The following is a 21,004-nucleotide window of genomic DNA, read 5'->3' as shown; positions in this document are numbered from 1 at the left end:
CTCAAAAACGCATTGCACTCTGAAAGGGGCCTAATGGGAGTTGTTTGATAATAACGGCTCGTGCCCCTGCACCTCCATCACACAACATGGACAGATTGTATGCACTGGTGTAAACATAGAAGCTTTCTATAGCAGGACAGCAAGCAGAGATCTAGAAAACTGTGAGGAATTGATACAGAAAGTATATTGGAAATTGTATAACTTTTCATTACACAAACCATATCAAATATTTGCTTAAAGTGGATAACCCCTTTATTTTGGGTAGGATGCTGGATCAATGCTCCACATTTGATAAACTTGGAGATTTATTATATAAGATATATTATTCAAAATGATCTATGGATTACTAGAGTTCTCATTGTACCAATAATTGTGGAATACACTATCTAGATGTAGTCGTAATAATATATGTTTTTATACTAATTATGACTTCTTCAGCCTCCATATGTATTTGTTCTCACTTCTGTATTTGAGGTTGTCTTCAGAGGCCTTAAGGTCAATCTGCTTCACTTTCTATTATTTTGTACTCTTGTTTGTTTTAGAAGAAGCACAGCCATTGTGGCAGAGCTTGTTAGATTTCACCGGTGAAGTAGATACGCTATATATCACAGTCACAGTCAATTCATTATGGTCGTCAGCTTCAGTGTGGACATCTCAAGGTCAAATACAACATCTTGTATTCCTTGCATCCTCTTTGAGTACCTATTACTGTGTCTGGTCAAAAGACCCTGATGAATGGGGTGACATGACCCTGTTAGGTGTTTGTTTGTCAATATAACAGCAAAGGAAATGCCCCATTTTACCAGAAGAACCATGACACTCCATGCTAGATACCACAGAGAATCTAAACGATCAGCAAGCTAGTATGTGTACCATGAAGACAAGTGACCTTGCAATAAGACACTGTACTGTGCATGTACCAAATACACAGTGGTGTAGTATACTTTGGTGCAATGTGTATTCTGGAGAGATGTAGAACAACCTGGGATGTCAATAAAACCAGAAGCGTATAGGGTTGAAGCTGTGACGGTATGACACTTCCTCATATACAGAGGGCATAGTTTCTCCTTTGAGAGTGCACCACAGGGCGCCCCAATGACACCGTCACTTTGCTCCTAAGGGGAACCCCATCAACCAAAGACGGTGAGTGATGGTCCCATGGCCACCCAAATTGCCAACTAGATATAGGGACTCGCACTGATTTTTCAATCTGGCCAAGCTCTCTGGCACTTCTGAACTGGTTGTTAAAACAGTAGCCGATGCAGAGAATCGGGCGGTAGCCGGGGGCATTTCCGGATCCCTCCCACTTGCTGGTGTCTATTGCAGTGTAAATACTTCAAGGAAGCAGCAGCACAGTATGTGAAAGAAAACTAGTAATTTCTTTATTCTCCTGATGGTATAGCAGCAACTTTTCAACTCAACATGAGTCTTTTTTAAGCATGCATGAAAGTTAAGAGGTACCGTAAGTGGTTGGGGGGGCACTGTATATTATACAATAAATTGAGGGTGCTGTATTTACCATTAATCAAGGAAGTCTATATATTATGTTACGGCATACACTTTATATTATTTAGTGTGTAAAGGATATATTTCTTTATGGGGTATGATATAATAAATTCATATGAATAGTATGTTTAGAGTATATAATATTATTTTATATTTTGAATATAGTACAGTCCTATATTGTGTTTTTCATATCTTGGGATGACTGCGATTTGTTTATAATAATAATAATTCCTTTATCTATATAGCGCACACAAATTACTTAGCGCTACTCAGAGTTTTGTCAAATTGGTACCTGTCCCCAATGTTTAAAAAAAGAGTTTTAAAAATATGTAAATGAGCCTTAGGGGCTCTGTGGGTGTTAACATAGCCCCTCAGTTCTCTGCCTTATTTTAATTTATGCGGCTATTAATCCGGATTTGCAGAGGGCTGGTTGACATAACCAGCTCTCTACCAGGAATAGGGACGGGACGAGCCATGTACTGAAGCAGTGCGTAAATTAAAATATGACAGTCTCCGTTCACACCCCCTAAGGTTCATTTACATATTTTGTCAAACACTTTTTTTAACAAATAGCAGGAATTCCAGGATATAAAAAAATACACTTCAGGACTGCACTTGATGAGATACAAAGGTACATGTTAGTGGGTTCCCATCAGTAATTCTGATGGTATATTTCTTTAAATGAGCCCCTACGGAAACACTGCATTTCTATAGAATTATATCCATGGTAAAGCTCATTTATAAATACACCATGGGAGTTAATTAATTTACTATTTATACAGAGGACTAGTGTATAATGCATGTTATCTGAAGCTTGACAAGATCCCTCAGCTATAATTGAATGATAGTAATAGATCATCACATCAGGTGTGCCCTGGAAACATATGGACACATTATATTGTTTACCCTTGAAAAGACAGTGTTGTCATTTCCATGAAGAAGATCTTGTAAAACCTGATGAGCTGATGTGGGATCATGTATCCAATGATCTGTAATCAAGACAGCCTAAGTGTTGGTTCTTAGAAGGCATTGTGCCGTTTAGATGGTGTATTGCAGTACAACATCAACAGGAGACAGTAAGCATCCCGCTGACAGCAAGTTAAGTATTCTGTCCTCTGGAAATGATGTAATCAATTCCATACATTCACACATCAGCTACTTCTGCAGAGTGACACAAACCAGTGTTGTTGCTAAGCAGCAATTCCTCAGGGTATAACGAGGAATTTCAATTTGTTCCATGCACTTCACCTTTCCACCTCTCCATACTCATCCCTCCACTCTCCTCCATCTAGAGAGATGTAGTCAGGAGAGCTATTGTGCACAGAGTAACCTTTGATTTGCAAAGGTTTCGGAAATGCTTGCTCATTGCAAGGTTCTCATTGTAAATATGTTAAAATGGTAAAGTCGTGTGACTGAGAAGACTTGCGTCCACTTAATAGGGGGCTTCAACATCTAATTGTTATCAGGAAGATTAAGTTCTAAGATCAAGGGCAACTTAAAACAATGATCATTAATCTTACTGACTGGTGAGGTATAATCATCCACATTGTGCCCCTGGCATTGGTGACATTCAAAGACTCAAAAGGTAAAATCTGTCATTTTTGTTGCTAGGCAGGTATAGCATTTCAGTCTTTGTTCATTTAAAGGTTACAGTTCCTAAAACAGGGTAATAAAATACACATTTTTTTATTTTATTTTATTTTTTATTTATAATATTCATCTGGTCCATGCATCTGGTCTCCTTATCAGAACAAAAGGTTTACTTTAGAGAAAGAGAGTCTTATTCTTTAGGAATATATCAAAGTAAACTAAATATGGGGGGGTTGATCATGCCTTCCACACCAGTTTTCTGGTGTACAATCATAGTGATCCTTTACCATGGCCCGCTATGACTTCACAATCCCACACTGTGACATAACAATGACCCATCACATTGCCATCATTATGACATTACAATGCTTCATTAATACATTAAAATTACCTATTGTAACAACACAATTCTTCATTACAGCATTTTGAGATATCAAAATTTTTTCCTGATGGCTTCATAATGACCTATTGTAAAATCACAGCGCCACATAATGAAATTGAAATGACCTTTTGGGCATCACAGTCCCCTATTTTTACATCACAATACCACATTCTGGCCTCAACAATGCTCCATTATGAGATCACAATGCCCATATATGACATATATCTGTGTATATATATATATATATATATATATATATATATATATATATATATATATATGTATATATGTGAAATTCCTGAATAAGAAATTCTCACTTCAGTGTTCTGTGAACCCATTGCTGCCTTACACCTTGCACATTTTTTTTTATTTCTGTTCCAATTTCAGATTTTAACCTGGATGGGACTTGAACCCAGGACACCTGTGCTGCAAGGCTGTAGTGCTATCCACTGAGCCACTATACTGCTTTGTGAGACAGTGCACACCAACAGACCTGTCAAAGACACAAACAGTACACAAATGGCATCCATATGCAGACGGTTTCTCCCACCAGGTAGGGCGCCAACTGATAGAGCAGGTGGAACTAGAAACCGGCTCCTACCCCCATCACATAAAAAAAAAATGGGTATCTTCTGACACTCTCCACAGCTCCTCTTTTTCAATAGCATGTCCATGTGTGCACACTATGAGTTGGGGTGTCGTCGCCTAATGATGTCATAGTTTGCACGCAGTCAAAGCAAGCAGACCTGGCTATGTCCATGCTAGTGTTGAAGTATCCAGGGGAGAAAAGGGGCCACAGGGAGCTGGGGCTACCTATACACTAGAGGCATGTGCTAGACTACGTATATACTGGGGGCATGTGCTGCGGCTATGTATAAATTGGAGTCATGTGCTAGATTACCCTTATACTGGGAACATGTGCTGGGGCTACCTACATACTGGGGGCACAGTATATAAAGCTAATAGAGGGGGGCACAGATATATAGCTAATAAAGGGGGTACATTTGTGCCTCTTTCAGTGACACAGAATAGTTATTCTATCTAATGTATAAAGCTGAGTGTATGTGTGTATGTCCGCGTTGTGTGTATGTCCACTGTTGCACAGCTGCTCCCTGTGATTCAGGGAACATTATAGAATAGGTTTTAGGCCAAACTTTTTACCCCGCATTATCCAAAATACGCTTATTTACCACCATCTACAGGGGTCTGCTGGTTGCTGAGACAGTTAGCAACCAATCACAACTCAAGTTTCTATTTTGCATGAATATGAGCTCTGAGCTTTTATTGGTTGCTATAGCTAATGAGTTTAAGCCAGCTTGTGTGTGACATAATATGGATAGAGACAGAGACGGAGAAAAAGAGAGACATAAATAGACATAGATAAGTGTGGGATAGATATACTCGAGTATAAGCCGAGTTTTTCAGCACATTTTTTGTGCAGAAAATTCCCCACTCAGCTTATACTCAGGTATATAAAAAAAATAAACTGACTACTCACCATTCCGAAGCCCTGGGCAGCTCCTCTTCTATCTTCGTATGTCCGCGACAGCTCTGTGGGCAGCACCTCTTCTTTCTTCATGCCGGCTACAGATCTGTGACAAATCCATGTGCACAGCCCGGCTGGCGCACAACTGAAGAAACAAGAGGCGCTGCTCACGGATCTGTCACGGACCTGCACATGAAGATAGAAGAGGTGAGTAGTCAGTTAATGGTGAGAATTCAGTTAATTTTTTTTCCTGGAAAGCTATACCCTACAGTGGGCTGGCAGGCAATATATACAAAAGGGGGGGCTAGCTATACATTACATGGGGCTGGCAGGTATACATTACAGGGGCTGGCAGGCTATATACTACAGGGGGCTGGCTGCCTATATATAACAGGGGGCTGGCAGGCTATATACTACAAGGGGCTGGCATGCTATATACTACAGGGGTCTGGCAGGCTGTATAATACAGGGGCTGGCTATATACTACAGGTCATGGCTGGCTATATATTACAGGGGGCTGGCTGGCTATATATATACTGGGAGGCTTTTCCCACCCTCGGCTTATACGCGAGTCAATAGGTTTTCACAGTTTTTGGTGGTAAAATTAGGGGTCTTAGCTTATACTCGGATCAGCTTATTCTCGAGTATATACGGGAGATAGTAGTTAAAAGAAAAGATAGCAGTACTCCAAGGATATAAAGTGATCAACTGGATTTATTCCATGTTTAGCAGCAATGTTTCGGCTCTACTGTTGAGCCTTTCTCAAGGCTCATCTCAAGTCGGTATGTTTTTTCTTTAGTGCTCCTATACAACAGGCAGCTATTTACTTAGTTTTTATGCACAGAGGAAATATGCAAACGTTTTCCAGGATGGGATAAGGAAAACATTGGCACTCTACTGATGAAATGCAAAGTGATCGAAACAGTGCTATCTACAGTTGGGAATCTGTTCCTCAATCAATATTGGTTTGGCTTTAATCTCACATCAAGTCATTAGGCTTCTTGAAAGTCATGCTTGATGTTTAGGGAGCTGCCTTGCAACATAACCAAAAGAGGCAATGTTTTTCTTTATCCCATCCTTGAAAACATTTTTTCATATTTCCCAGAATCCCCCCGTGGGTAACTTTAATTGGCAAAGTCTACATAATATGCTTGAGTATAAGCTGAACCAAGTATTAGCTGGGGTATCTAATTTTAACACAAAAAACTGGGAAAAACTATTGACTCGATTATATGATTATGGTGGGAAATGCATTGGTTGCAGCCTCCACCCAGTATATAGCCAGCCAGCCAGTTTCATAGACTCGAAATTAAAAAGCTGAGTCAGGGTTTTTCAGCAATTTTTTGTGCTAAAAAACTCAGCTTATACTCAAATATATACGGTACATAATGTTTGCCAACTTAGTGATCCTGCTCAACAGCCGCACCCAGAGTGAGATTTCACAAGCTATTCCAGTTGAGTTTGGAAGAAGGCCCAAATATCTCATAATAGACTGGTAGTAAAATGATTTAAAACCACATCCATGTCGAAATAGGTAAAAGCCACACAGGTGCAGCACCCACTTGCAAAAACAGTAAGAGTACACTTTGGTAAGTAACAAAAGTTTAAAAAAAACATGAACATAGGAGACTCTTATTCACCAAAACCGTATCTTGATTTGAAGTACTTAGAGAGAACTTGTCAACAGGAACTCCCCACCCCCCACAAACCATTAGATACATTTATACATTTTCCACTGGTGTCTCTATCAATGGGATTAGAGCCACCAATCTTGTGAAAATACTTTTATTGATATCCTCTGTTTCAGTCATTGAGGCGCGGAGCTTCAGTACAGAGTGAAGCTACCCTGCCCTCCTCCTGATGATGACAATGCTAACCCAGCTGAGTATTCCTGAAGATGGGGTGAGGAGAAAGTTGATGTCTCTTCACACAGCCAGTGTCACTCTCACCCCCTCCCTCCTGAGGGCTTGGTTAATGATATAAAGCAGAGCTGAGTAACAAGAAGCTGCTGTTTCTCCAACCTCCTTCTCACCCCTCCTCAGGAACTCTCTTCAGTTGGGTTAGCAGTGTCAGCGTCAGTGAGGAGGGTTTGTTTGGAGTGTTAATGGTGATAGGTTCTCTTTAAAGGAAATACAAAATTCTGAATACTTAAGCAGACTAAATATTAGCATTATAAGATATAGTTACTAGTGGGAAAATATCTGTATAATTATAATAATACAAACAAATGCATGGAAAATGGATCCTGGAAGGTCCTCATGATATAAAATAAAGGACATTTAATAGCCACAAAAATTTAGATAATTACACAAAAACCACCCCCTGGCTGTGATGTCATTGAGAGGGGGAGGTTTGCATTTTCTACTCCCTCCAGAGAGGTACTTTCTGTGTCTGGATTTTTATTAAAATCCCATAACTTTAGATTGGAAGATGGCACAAATATGTCACAACTGTGTCACAGTGCCTCACTACCTCTCACCCCATACCAAACTTTGGGTGTCTAGGCCTAACGTTAGGGACGTTCTGCGATTGGACTCGGTTTCCATGCAGCAAGGCTTTTGATATGTGGGCCATGAGGGTATTTCGATCCTAAAACTCTCCCCATAATTATGAATTAAGCCCCAGTTATGAACAGCTATGATATCTCTATTGTCTGTCCTGGCTTTCTGATAGGAAAGCAACCCACATGCCTTCTAATCCTTTGATCTCCTTTTCTATACAAGCTTTGCAAGGTGTGAATGCTCACGCTTGGTGCACAAACAGGCTTCCTCCCAATCTTTGGTCACAAAAAGGCCTCCTGGGGTGGTCGGGCCCCAAATAACACTAGTAGGTTGTAAAGAAGAAATACCATTTGCTCTGCCAAATTGAATCTCATGCCTGTAGTGTACTTTAGTCAGTAATAAAATTTTTTAAAAAAGACTAGAAACAATAAAAAACTATAAAAAAAAGCTGGTGCAATATTATCACAAGCAGTTCACAGAAATTGTTAACATAAATGTTCATCCATTTTATATTCCAACAGTTCATCAATGAAAAGAAAAGAAACACAAGAACAGTTGATTTATCATATTATTGTTTCCCTTCCCTGTGATGGAGCTTTGACCCCTCATCTTCTCTATCAGTAGTGTGAGGGCTTGTCACAGTCCCAATCTTGTTTTGCTTGCCAAGGTACATACTAGACACCATGACTGTTGAGCGCTTGTACACTCTTGTTTTCCTAGGAGTGATAAGTGCTCTACTAGCTTTATTAGCTTTCAGTATATAAATAGTATTTTGATATATACAAAGAACGTTTTACTGTGAATTCGGCTCACCTGAGTACATATGAAACCACCTCCGGTGCATGGAGAAATACTGAGCCGGCTCAGTGCAGTAATCCAAGAAAAAAGAGTGTCCAGCATCCAGGCAAGAGTTTTCTTGAATAATAATAATAATAATAATTCCTTTATTTATATAGCACCCACAGAGCTTGCCAAGTCAGTTCCTGCCCCCATAGGGCTCAGAATCCAATCAACCTTCTAGTACATTCTGGAGTGTGGGAGGAAACCGGAGGACACCCACGCAAACAAAGAGAGAACATACAAACTCTTTGCAGATGTTGACCTGGATGGGACTTGAACCCATGTCCCCAGTGCTGCAAGGCTGTAATGCTAACCACTGAGCCACCATGCTGTTTAAAACATTGCTTTAATTTAATATAAAAATGATCAAAAACATAATGGTTCAATTGGCAGACTTACGTGTTGCAAGCAAATAGTTCTTGGTCGTAGCTATTTGTTCAAAGCGCGTCAGTCTGTCAATGAAGCCATTATGTTTTTAACCATTTTTTGTGTTTAAATAAAAGCAGTGTTTTAAACTAATTCTTCAAGCAAACTGTTGCCTTAATGCTGGACAATCTTTTTCATAGTATTTTGATAGTATAATTGTAGGATATGTATGTATTATGATTAATAATGGTAGTAAATAAGTTATCAAACCCACAGACTCTCAGGTCCTCTCAGATATCTGACATTAAGAGACCTTATTAGCATGTTGGGTGCTGAAAGTAACGGTACTTATTGCTCATCAACTAAAAGGATGCAATGAGCTAAAATTGTAGTAAAAACTCAACCTCAAAATGTGATGTGAATATTTATGATGAATCTTTAGGTCGTTCCAGTGTTGATCAAACAATAACTTCTCTTAACTTTGGGCCTGTATTTAGCTGGATAGAAAGTGACATTTATCCCAGGAAATTGGAACAAATTCACCGGTCCTGTGTGTGGTTTTCACAGCATAATTATTAGTCAGGAAGGGCAGGACGCCCGTGACCACTATCACTTCTAATGTAGTAAATAAGATATTATTACTATATGAGCCCAAAATCTTTATAGTAGAAGGTTTAAAAGAGCAGGAAAGTGTTTCCATCTTAAGTAGCATGTTTTTATAAGGAAAGTTTGTGATCATGGCCAAGTTCCTGTTTCATACACACCCAGGCCTATTTTTAATGCAGCTTCCACTTTTTTGGCATATTACTTGGAGAAATGACAATGTGAGTGTAAACAAAGTGAATTTCAGAGCCGGAAACAGTTTATATTCGGGTCACAGCTGTAATGATAACATCGCTGTGTGTTTCTTTTGCTACTCTTGTAACTTTTTTGCTCAGCAATTGAGTCTTTAAGGAAATCCATAAGAAGCTTACTTACCCATTAAAGGGAACCTATCACATATAAACACAAGACGGTGGTAAGTGTCCAATTTGTGTCAGTCTTGAACACTTGGACCCTATCCATTTTAAAAATGGGAACTCTTTTTTATGAATGGAGCTGAAGGTCATGTAAGCACATTGCTACTCCATTCATCTCTATGAGACTGTCAAAGAGAAGCAGAGATCAATAGAGCAGCGTTCGTGCAGCAATATTTATATAGGGGACATGGGACTTCTGCTATCATAATTGAGTGGGGTCCCAGATGTTAGCCCCCCCTCCCTCCGCCTATGTTAACTTTGCAAAATAAATGTTTTGGATTGCATAAATAAAATGCATTCATTCTTATACTGTCGGAGCATTAACACTATGGAACTGTCTGGCAGTTGAAGGTCTGAGAAGTTCACTAAAAGTGTTGAAGGCCTGTATATAAATACCTCAACTTATAGTTACTAGATTTCTAGGTATGGATCTCTGGTCCAGGGATTTATCCTGGTTGATAGATTTGAAGTCATTAAACATTTTTCTTTAAAGATGAGAAAGATAGGTGTACTTAAATACATTTGTATAATATATATATATATATATATATATATATATATATATATATATATATATATATATGTAGCTGGCTGCAATGCTAGTCACATGTTGTTCAATTTATTTCTATTGGTTCTATACTATGCACTTCACTGATCTGTATCAAATTATACAGAAGGCAGTAAGCAAGTTTACAATATATTTGGGCTTAAAGAGAAGCTATGATCAGGATTTCACATTTTGACCTCAAAATAGATTCTCATAGGCTGCTTAACCCCTGTAGGACACAGCTAGTTTATAGCTTCACTTATAGCTTAACTTTTTAATCTGACATGTGTTGTTTTGTATGGTTATAACTAGAGATGAGCGAACATACTCGTCCGAGCTTGATGCTCGTTCGAGCATTAGCGTACTCGAAACTGCTCGTTGCTCGGACGAATACTTCGCCCGCTCGAGAAAATGGCAGCTCCCGCCGTTTTGCTTTTTGGCGGCCAGAAACAGAGCCAATCACAAGCCAGGAGACTCTGCACTCCACCCAGCATGACGTGGTACCCTTACACGTCGATAGCAGTGGTTGGTTGGCCAGATCAGGTGACCCTGGAATAGACTAGCCCCTGCCCGCGCTGCTCGGATCATTCTGTGTCTGGATGCCGCTAGGGAGAGAGCTGCTGCTGGTCAGGGAAAGCGTTAGGCTGTTCTATTAGAATAGTGTTAGGCAGGAGTGATTCTACAAGAACCCAACAGCCCTTCTTAGGGCTACAATAACGTTATACTTTTTTTTTTTTATTTGCTTGTGGCTGGGCTTGCTGGCACTAGTAGTGCAGCTAGTACCATATTGTGAGGAATTTGCAGGGGGACTTGCTACCGTTGTGTTTAGCTCTTAGTGACACGCATATCCACCTCAAACACCGAAGTGGGACAATTTATTAGGGGTTTGATTAGAATTAGGTGAATTAGGTGAGTCTGCTGATTTTTTTTTTTTTTACCTTTATTTCATTTTATAGATCAAAGTCATCAGGCACAGCACAAAATCCAGTTGTGTGCTGTCAGTGTAGGTTAGAAACTAGCCATAGCAATAGGATAGCATCGTTTTGTTAAAAAAAATAAAAAATAAACACAAAAAAAAAAATTAAAAGTTTACACTTTAATTTGGAAAATGTTTAACCCGAGGGCTAGGGGTAGAGGACGAGGGCGTGGACGTGGGCGTCCAACTACTGCAGGGCTCAGAGGCCGTGGTCCTGGGCGGGGTGAGACACCACCTGCTGATGAGGGAGCAGGGGAACGCCGCAGAGCTACACTCCCTAGGTTCATCATGTCTCAAGTTACTGGGACTCGTGGTAGAGCACTGTTGAGGCCAGAACAGTGCGAAGAGGTGATGTCGTGGATTGCGGACAATGCTTCTAGCCATTTGTCCACCAGTCAGTCTTCCACGCAGTCCACCCATGTCACCGAAATCAGCACTCCTCCGGCTCCTCCACCTCAGCCTCCTTCCCCCCAGTCTGCCCCCTCCCAGCAAAATTTGGCATTTGAACCGGTATACTCTGAGGAACTGTTTTCTGGACCCTTCCCACAGTCACAAACCACTTGTCCGGTTGCTGCTGAGCAATTTTCCGATGCCCAGGTTTTCCACCAGTCGCAGTCTGTGGGTGATGATGACATTATTGACGTAGTGGAAGAAGTGTGTAAAGAGGTGTCGGACGATGAGGAGACACGGTTGTCAGACAGTGGTGAAGTTGTTGTCAGGGCAGGAAGTCCGAGGGGGGAGCAGACTGAGGGATCGGAGGATGATGAGGTGACAGACCCAAGCTGGGTTGATAGGCCGGGTGAACACAGTGCTTCTGAGACGGAGGCGAGTCCTATAGCAGAACAGGTTGGAAGAGGCAGTTGTGGGGCCAGACGGAGAGGCAGGGCCAGAGCTGGTGCATCAGCGCCAATGTTGCCCGTAGTCAAGCTCCCGTGGCGAGGGCTAGATTTTCAGAAGTCTGGAGGTTTTTTAAAGAAACACCGGATGACCGACAGACTGTGGTGTGCAACCTTTGCCAAACCAGGATCGGCAGGGGTTCCACCACTACTAGCTTAACTACCACCAGTATGCGCAGGCATATGAATGCTAAACACCCCACTCAATGGCACCAAGCCCGTTCACCTCCGGCCGGGCACACCACTGCTCCTTCCCCTGGGTCATCTGCTAGTCAGCCCCCTGCCCAGGACCACGGCCCAAACGCCTCCCGTGCGAAAACCCCATCTTCGCCTCCACGATCCTCCACAGCATCCACCAGCGTTCAGCTCTCCATACCCCAGACGCTGGAGCGCAAAAGGAAGTATAGCGCAACCCACCCACATGCCCAAGCCCTCAACGTCCCTTGATCTTATACAAAAGGTTCTTAGAAGTGCTGTTTGGGGAGTAGCCTAGAGACAGGGGCTTGGATTGGCGAAAGCTCGTCTGGCAGCAGAGCGCCAGCTCCATCCCAAGATCCAACTAACATAGTTTTAAATGCAGCACCTTTAAACTACTACTGGTTCACTGCCTCCATACATGGTCCCCTTATCAAACGAGCTGTGCCAGGCAGAATTTTGGGTTGTTTTCATGGATTCCACATCAAACTTGTTAACTTTGTCGCCACCCTGCTGTGTAATCCACAAAATATACTGGCAAACTTTTATCATTTACCGATATTATTTCAGCGCTTCTTGCGCATCTGTTTACATTCCCCTCACCCGCCATATCCCAAACTTATAAGAACGCTACTACACTTGATCTTATACAAAAGGTTCTTAGAAGTGCTGTTTGGGGAGTAGCCTAGAGACAGGGGCTTGGATTGGCGAAAGCTCGCCTGGCAGCGGAGCGCCAGCTCCATCCCAAGATCCTCCGAATTACCATCCGTGGGCATGGCGCCATCAGTCGGTAGCTCTAGGCACAGCAGCAGTGCCGTCGCTAAGCGACAGCAGGCGGTGCTCAAACTGCTGAGCCTAGGCGATAAAAGGCACACCGCCCAAGAGCTATTACAGGGCATCACGGCGCAGACCGATCTGTGGCTGGCACCGCTGAACCTGAAGCCAGGCATGGTTGTGTGTGACAACGGCCGTAACCTGGTGGCGGCTCTGCAACTCGGCAGACTGACACATGTGCCATGCCTGGCCCATGTGTTAAATCTCATAGTTCAGCGTTTCCTCAAGCCATATCCCAAACTTATAAGAACGCTACTACACTTGATCTTATACAAAAGGTTCTTAGAAGTGCTGTTTGGGGAGTAGCTTAGAGACAGGGGCTTGGATTGGCGAAAGCTCGCCTGGCAGCGGAGCGCCAGCTCCATCCCAAGATCCAACTAACATAGTTTTAACTGCAGCACCTTTAATCTACTACTAGTTCACTGCCTCCATACATGGTCCCCTTATCAAACGAGTTGTGTCAGGCAGAATTTTCAGGTGTTTCACCAGATACATAGTGGAACGTGGCCCATCTGTTGCCGCCATGCTGGAGACCTGAAGTTGCAATCATAGCAGCGCAATATGGATGCCCCATACTGTCGCTCTTAATCATGGAACCATTTCCGTAAAAACAATTAAAAATAGAACCACTATGCTATTCCATTATTCCTAGGTGAAATATTAAAACGACCCGACCTGCTTTGAAAATTATAATTTTTTCAAAGTAAACGCTTCTGGCCCCCAGGCCCATTTTGGGTGGGGAGGAGCCGAGAGACAGGGGCTTGGACAGGCAAAAGCTCGCCTGGCAGCGGACCGCCAGCTCCATCCCAAGATTAGGCAGCCTCAGAGGCATCCATGCATGCTGCCCCTGCTGTTTCCTGTCCATTTCGCCTCCACGATCCTCCACAGCGTCCACCAATGTCTCCATGTGCAACTTTCAACTGTCTATACCACAGACGCTGGAGCACGAGAGGATATGCAGCACATCATCCCCTTATCAAACGAGCTGTGTCAGGCAGAATTTTCAGGTGTTTCACCAGATACATAGTGGAACTCGGCCCATCTGTCACCATGCTGGAGACCTGAAGTTTCAATCATAGAAGCAATATGGATGCCCCAGTAGTCACTCTTAATCATGGAAGTCGTCTCCATGGCTGCCTCCCCATGTCGTCCCTTTATCAAAAGAGCTGTGTCAGGCTCATTTTTCAGGTGTTTCACCAGATACGTTATGGAACTTGGTCACTATGTCGCCACCATGCTGTGTTATCGACTAAATATACCGTCAACCTTTTGTTCACATAGGAAATCATTTCAGCGCTTCTTGCTCACCTCCTTTGGTGAAACCTGAGTCCATTTAGGGTATGTCGCCATGAGACTTTCCAGCCTGCTGCCGCTGCCTCTGCGCGCCGTCCCCTAAAGTCTCAGGGTCAATTATTGGATGTTTTAGATGCTATCTAGCCTCATTCGGTCACTCTGTCATGACCATGCTGTTGCCCATAATTTTGGCATAATGGTGCGATTGAGCAGCCTCAGAGGCATCCATGCATGCTGCTCCTGCTGTTTCCTGTCCATTTCCGTGGTGTTTCCATCCTTTTCTGAGGTTCCCAGGTGTTTGGCCAAGCTTCCCTGTGCAGAGCCTTGGTCCCCTTGAAAAATGCTTGAGTCTCCCATTGACTTCAATGGGGTTCGTTATTCGAGACGAGCACTCGAGCATCGGGAAAAGTTCGTCTCGAATAACGAGTACCCGAGCATTTTAGTGCTCGCTCATCTCTAGTTATAACTTTTAAAAACTTTAACTTACCAAAGTGATTTTGAGATTGTTTTTTGTCTCATGTTAGTGGTAAATTTTTGTCTAATTTATGTCTAATTGTGTCTGTAATGCGTTAATAATAATAATAATAATAATAATAATAATAATAATAATAATAATGCATTCAGCCCTGAAATTTAATAAAAAGAGAAAATTCATCTTAAAATTTGTTATGCAATCTCTTCCAAGAGACACCCCACACGTTTCTTGCTGTATGGGCGCACTGCGTGGAGAAGAAGGGAAGAAGGTAAGAGGTCCATGCATTAGCCAGTTTTGCCCTAACAGAATTTAGTGGTCTTTAGTTGGCTCAAGGTCACAATTTTGTGAGCTATAAAATATGATTTTTTAAGTTAATGTTGCCATGTGAGAGATTACTTTTTGTGGGATTAGATACATTTTTAAACTATACTATTTTGTGGTGGCTATGCCCTATTGCAAAAAACTTATTAACTTTTCTTTTGAGGAGGGGGGTTGTAGAAAAAAAATCAATTCTATAATTGGTTTTTGACTTCACCATATACCCTGTAACATGTTATCTTTATTCTATTTGTCAGCGCGATTACGTTGATACCAAATTTCTATATTTTTGCTTACGTTTGTAGAATACAACCAAATGTGGGGGGAAAAAAATCTGTAATTTTTGCATCTCCATTTTTTAAGTGATTTTTAGTCTATAGAGCACGTTGAGAATTTTTTTGCAGAACTTGTTTTACTTTACTATAGTACTATTGTATAGATATGTTTTACAGATACATTTGTTGATCACTTTTTTTGCATTTTATGTGGTAAAAATCATAAATGTTGGTGTTTTTTTTTAAAAAAATTATTTTAGGCAGTTCATTGTACTGGTTTAGTGATGATTTCGGGTTTTTTTCTATCTGGGGTTTGCATGGTGATTTTCACTTTTTTATTTTATATGTAATTGCTATGTGCAATAGGGATTTGGGGGCTTTTTAAAATTAATTCATTAGTTTATTTTTTATTTTAAAACATTTTCTTTACTTGTCCCACTATGGAACATAAACAAGCAATCATTTATTGCATAGGCTGACACACTGCCTGTAAGGTCCTTTTAGTGACAGGACCTTACAGGCATTTACTATGGACATCTCTGGGGTCTTAGATCAGACCCCAGAGTTGCCATAGAAACATTGGAGCCCCCCAAAAACGTTTCAGGGGCTTTAATCGAGCAGGGAATCTCACTGCAGGCATTTAAATGTTGCGGTTACATTGACTCTATCCGACCACAGGTGCTACATGAGGATGTCAGCTGTAGATTGTTGTTGACACTCTCTGTGTCCGGTGAAGAGCTGAACCAACATCAGGTTCATGACATACTATTACGGCGCAATCCGTGATAGTACGTCAAGTGGCAATACTAATTACTTATCTTCTTTTAGAATAAACATCCTTAGTTCCATCCAGTTTTAAAATTTGATGAAAGTTTAGTTGGCTGCCTGCCAGCAAAGAGGATGGAGCCAAGGGGACACGTGTTATTATAATCCTGTGTTTTCACAGCTCTGCCTACTCTCCCCGATCATGCAGATGTGAGATGACCCCGTGCCACAAGCAAATGGCAGTCAGCTCACATTTGCATGAGGGAGGAGAGAGCAGAAGGGAGAGAGCTAGGAGAGCTGTGATGACACAGTCATTTAATATCCATGACTCGATCCTCTTTGCTGGCCGTAAGCAAGGCAAACTTTTATAAACTTTTAAAACTGAATGAAAATGTTTGTTTATTTATTCCCAATCTTCTTTTGTAATAGTCTTTAAAGGAAAGCTGGCATTAGGTCAAAATGTTAAATCCTGATAGCATTAAAATCTTTGGCTTTAGACATGATAAATTGTATGACTCTTGTTGCTTTGGAGAACACTGACAATTTATTATTATACCTTGTTACTATGAGTAACTTTGACACACATTTTTATATAAGGCTAAAGGTGTATGCGCCTCTACTGCAGAGTCCAATGCTATGCTTTCATTATCTGATATGTAATATATATAACACATGGGCTCCTGGTAAGCAGCAATGGCTCGCAGCGCACGTTGTAGAAATTTGTCACTTTAAATGGAGCGATCAGCTGTGGCTGTGACAGAATTTATTCTTCTTTAACTGTGGGCGCTGATAATCAGTCTTGTGTGCAGTATGTTGACACATCTCTATTAATTGCAAGGCGTGCCTGACTGTGCACTCAGTAAAGGCAAACATTATTGAATGGAGTGCATACAGTATTCTGGAAAATGCCCAATCACTCATCACCAAGAACAGCTGAAAGCTTAGAGAGCCACTGGCTATTTACTTAAAGATTGTACAATGGGTCTCAGCCAGTACTGGACAACCTGCAGTTGATGATGGATCATGATCTTAAACCGTTGGGAATATTAATATATAAAACATTTATGAGAAGTTGTGGACTTAGGGACACTTTAAAGGTAACCTGGCATCATAAATTGGCATAATAAACCAATACCAGTAAGTTGTCAAGTAGTTAATCAGCTTCCAAATTATGTTTCTTTCATGGTCCAGCTTGGTGGCATCATCCAGAAAATTTACTTTGAAGTGAGATATCAATAAGTTTTATGAAGTCAAGGAAGTGAAGAGTTTAACACTGAAGTCAAGCTTTCCTTACCTCCTCCCATGTGATTGACAACATGCGCCGAACTTCAGGAGGTCTGGTTAATATTGTTCCTGGACACAGGACCATAATTAGAGTGAAGCAGGCATTCTAAGGCAGGGAGAGCTTGACTTCAGTGTTAAAATCTCCACCTCCCTGACTTCATAAAACCAATTTACAATTTACCAATTGATTTTCTGGATGATGCCACCACACTAAGCCATGAAAAAAACATCACCTAGAAGCTGCTCAGCTGCTTGACAGCATAATGCTAGTGGTTTACTAGGTCAATTTCTGATGACTGGTTTCCTTTAAAGAGATAGACTCACAGAAAAGTTACTGTAACCAAAGTTACGGTAACACCCACTTGCCAAACACAAAGCTCCAAGTAAATGCTACATTCCCCTTGTTTCAAACTGCAAAAGGGTTTCAACCAAATTTACTTTCAAATGGTCATTGCTACTACTGGTATAAATAAAACAGTCTTGTGGTATTGTTAGTAGTTAAAAATAACACAAATTATATTAGGAAAAATCTACCTTCAAAATCAAGCATGATAAACCAGGGACGCCGACTCATAGATCCAGACACTATGATTGTGGTAATCTTCTTATATTTGTTATCCATGGCCTCTTCTAAAATCTACTTTTAAAATTATGCTAATGTGTCTGATTGGCCACCCTAGCCACTATGTGATCTGGTTTTGAAGACTGTTACTGGGTCTCACCCTCCTCCGCCTCCTTCTTGCACCCTCAGCACTTGTGCAGTGAGCAGAAAGTTAAAGTGCCTGGGTCTATGAGTAAGTGTACCTGGTTTATCATGCTTGATTTTGATGCTAGCTTCTTTGTATGTCCTGTACTGACTTCAGACTGACTTCTGCTCACTACAGGAGAAAGAAGGAGCAGGAAACAGGCACAGAGAAGCTGCTTTACTTCATGAAGTGTCTGACAAAGTTTACTATTGTCACATGCTCTATTCATTTCTGAAATTTGAGAATCCAGATTGGTGTCAAAGTATCATATACTGCAATGAAGGACACTAAAGTATAATGCAATCATGTAAGCCATCTGACTTACCAACATTTGAAAACTGAAGATAAAAACTATTTTCACAATGGTGAGGCTAGAGTTCTGTGTAACAAAAATGTAACTGGCCAGATTACATTACAAATAGAGATGAGTGAGCACTAAAATGCTCGGGTACTCGTTATTCGAGACAAACTTTTCCCGATGCTCGAGTGCTCGTCTCGAATAACGAGCCCCATTGAAGTCAATGGGAGACTCGAGCATTTTTCAAGGGGACCAAGGCTCTGCACAGGGAAGCTTGGCCAAACACCTGGGAACCTCAGAAAAGGATGGAAACACCACGGAAATGGACAGGAAACAGCAGGGGCAGCATGCATGGATGCCTCTGAGGCTGCTTAATCGCACCATTATGCCAAAACTATGGGCAACAGCATGGCCATGACAGAGTGACAGAATGAAGCTAGATAGCATGTAAAACATCCAATAATTGACCCTGACACTATAGGGGACGGCATGCAGAGGCAGTGGCAACAGCGGCAGGCTAGAGAGTGGCATGGCGACATACTCTAAATGGACTCAGGCTTCAAACCAATGGGTGGCAGAGAGGAACCAAAGGAGGTGAGCAAGAAGCGCTCAAATAATATTGGTACATGATAAAAGTTTGCCAGTATATTTTGTGGATTACACAGCAGGGTGGCGACAAAGTTAACATGGAAGCCATGAAAACAACCCAAAATTCTGCCTGACACAGCTCGTTTGATAAGGGGACCATGTATGGAGGCAGTGAACTAGTAGTAGATTAAAGGTGCTGCAGTTAAAACTATGTTAGTTGGATCTTGGCATGGAGCTGGCGCTCCGCTGCCAGGCGAGCTTTCGCCAATCCAAGCCCCTGTCTCTAGGCTACTCCCCAAACAGCACTTCTAAGAAGCTTTTGTATAAGATCAAGTGTAGTAGCGTTCTTATAAGTTTAGGATATGGCGGGTGAGGGGAATGTAAACAGATGCGCAAGAAGCGCTGAAATAATATCGGTAAATGATAAAAGTTTGCAAGTATATTTTGTGGATTACACAGCAGGGTGGCAACAAAGTTAACAAGTTTGATGTGGAATGCCCTGTAATAGCTCTTGGGCGGTGTGCCTTTTATCGCCTAGGCTCAGCAGTTTGAGCACCGCCTGCTGTCGCTTAGCGACGGCACTGCTGCTGTGCCTAGAGCTACCGACTGATGGCGCCATGGCCACGGATGGTAATTCGGAGGAGGAGGAGGTGGAGGAGGGGTGGGAGGAGGAGGAGGTATACTAGACCTTTGAGACCTGGACCGAGGTAGGCCCCGCAATTCTCTGCGTCGGCAGTATATGACCAGCCCCAGGGTCAGACTCGGTCCCAGCCTGCACCAAGTTAAGTGTAGTAGCGTTCTTATAAGTTTGGGATATGGCGGGTGAGGGGAATGTAAACAGATGCGCAAGAAGCGCATGATGCGCATGGAGCTGGCGCTCCGCTGCCAGGCGAGCTTTCGCCAATCCAAGCCCCTGTCTCTAGGCTACTCCCCAAACAGCACTTCTAAGAACCTTTTGTATAAGATCAAGTGTAGTAGCGTTCTTATAAGTTTAGGATATGGCGGGTGAGGGGAATGTAAACAGATGCGCAAGAAGCGCTGAAATAATATCGGTAAATGATAAAAGTTTGCAAGTATATTTTGTGGATTACACAGCAGGGTGGCAACAAAGTTAACAAGTTTGATGTGGAATGCCCTGTAATAGCTCTTGGGCGGTGTGCCTTTTATCGCCTAGGCTCAGCAGTTTGAGCACCGCCTGCTGTCGCTTAGCGACGGCACTGCTGCTGTGCCTAGAGCTACCGACTGATGGCGCCATGGCCACGGATGGTAATTCGGAGGAGGAGGAGGTGGAGGAGGGGTGGGAGGAGGAGGAGGTATACTAGACCTTTGAGACCTGGACCGAGGTAGGCCCCGCAATTCTCTGCGTCGGCAGTATATGACCAGCCCCAGGGTCAGACTCGGTCCCAGCCTGCACCAAGTTAAGTGTAGTAGCGTTCTTATAAGTTTGGGATATGGCGGGTGAGGGGAATGTAAACAGATGCGCAAGAAGCGCATGATGCGCATGGAGCTGGCGCTCCGCTGCCAGGTGAGCTTTCGCCAATCCAAGCCCCTGTCTCTAGGCTTCTCCCCAAACAGCACTTCTAAGAACCTTTTGTATAAGATCAAGTGTAGTAGCGTTCTTATAAGTTTAGGATATGGCGGGTGAGGGGAATGTAAACAGATGCGCAAGAAGCGCTGAAATAATATCGGTAAATGATAAAAGTTTGCAAGTATATTTTGTGGATTACACAGCAGGGTGGCAACAAAGTTAACAAGTTTGATGTGGAATGCCCTGTAATAGCTCTTGGGCGGTGTGCCTTTTATCGCCTAGGCTCAGCAGTTTGA

Source organism: Engystomops pustulosus, chromosome 5 (assembly GCF_040894005.1).
Source record: "Engystomops pustulosus chromosome 5, aEngPut4.maternal, whole genome shotgun sequence".
In the NCBI taxonomy this organism is placed as follows: Eukaryota; Metazoa; Chordata; class Amphibia; order Anura; family Leptodactylidae; genus Engystomops; species Engystomops pustulosus.
The sequence above is the reverse complement of the archived record's forward strand: the minus strand, read 5'-3'. Positions refer to the sequence as shown.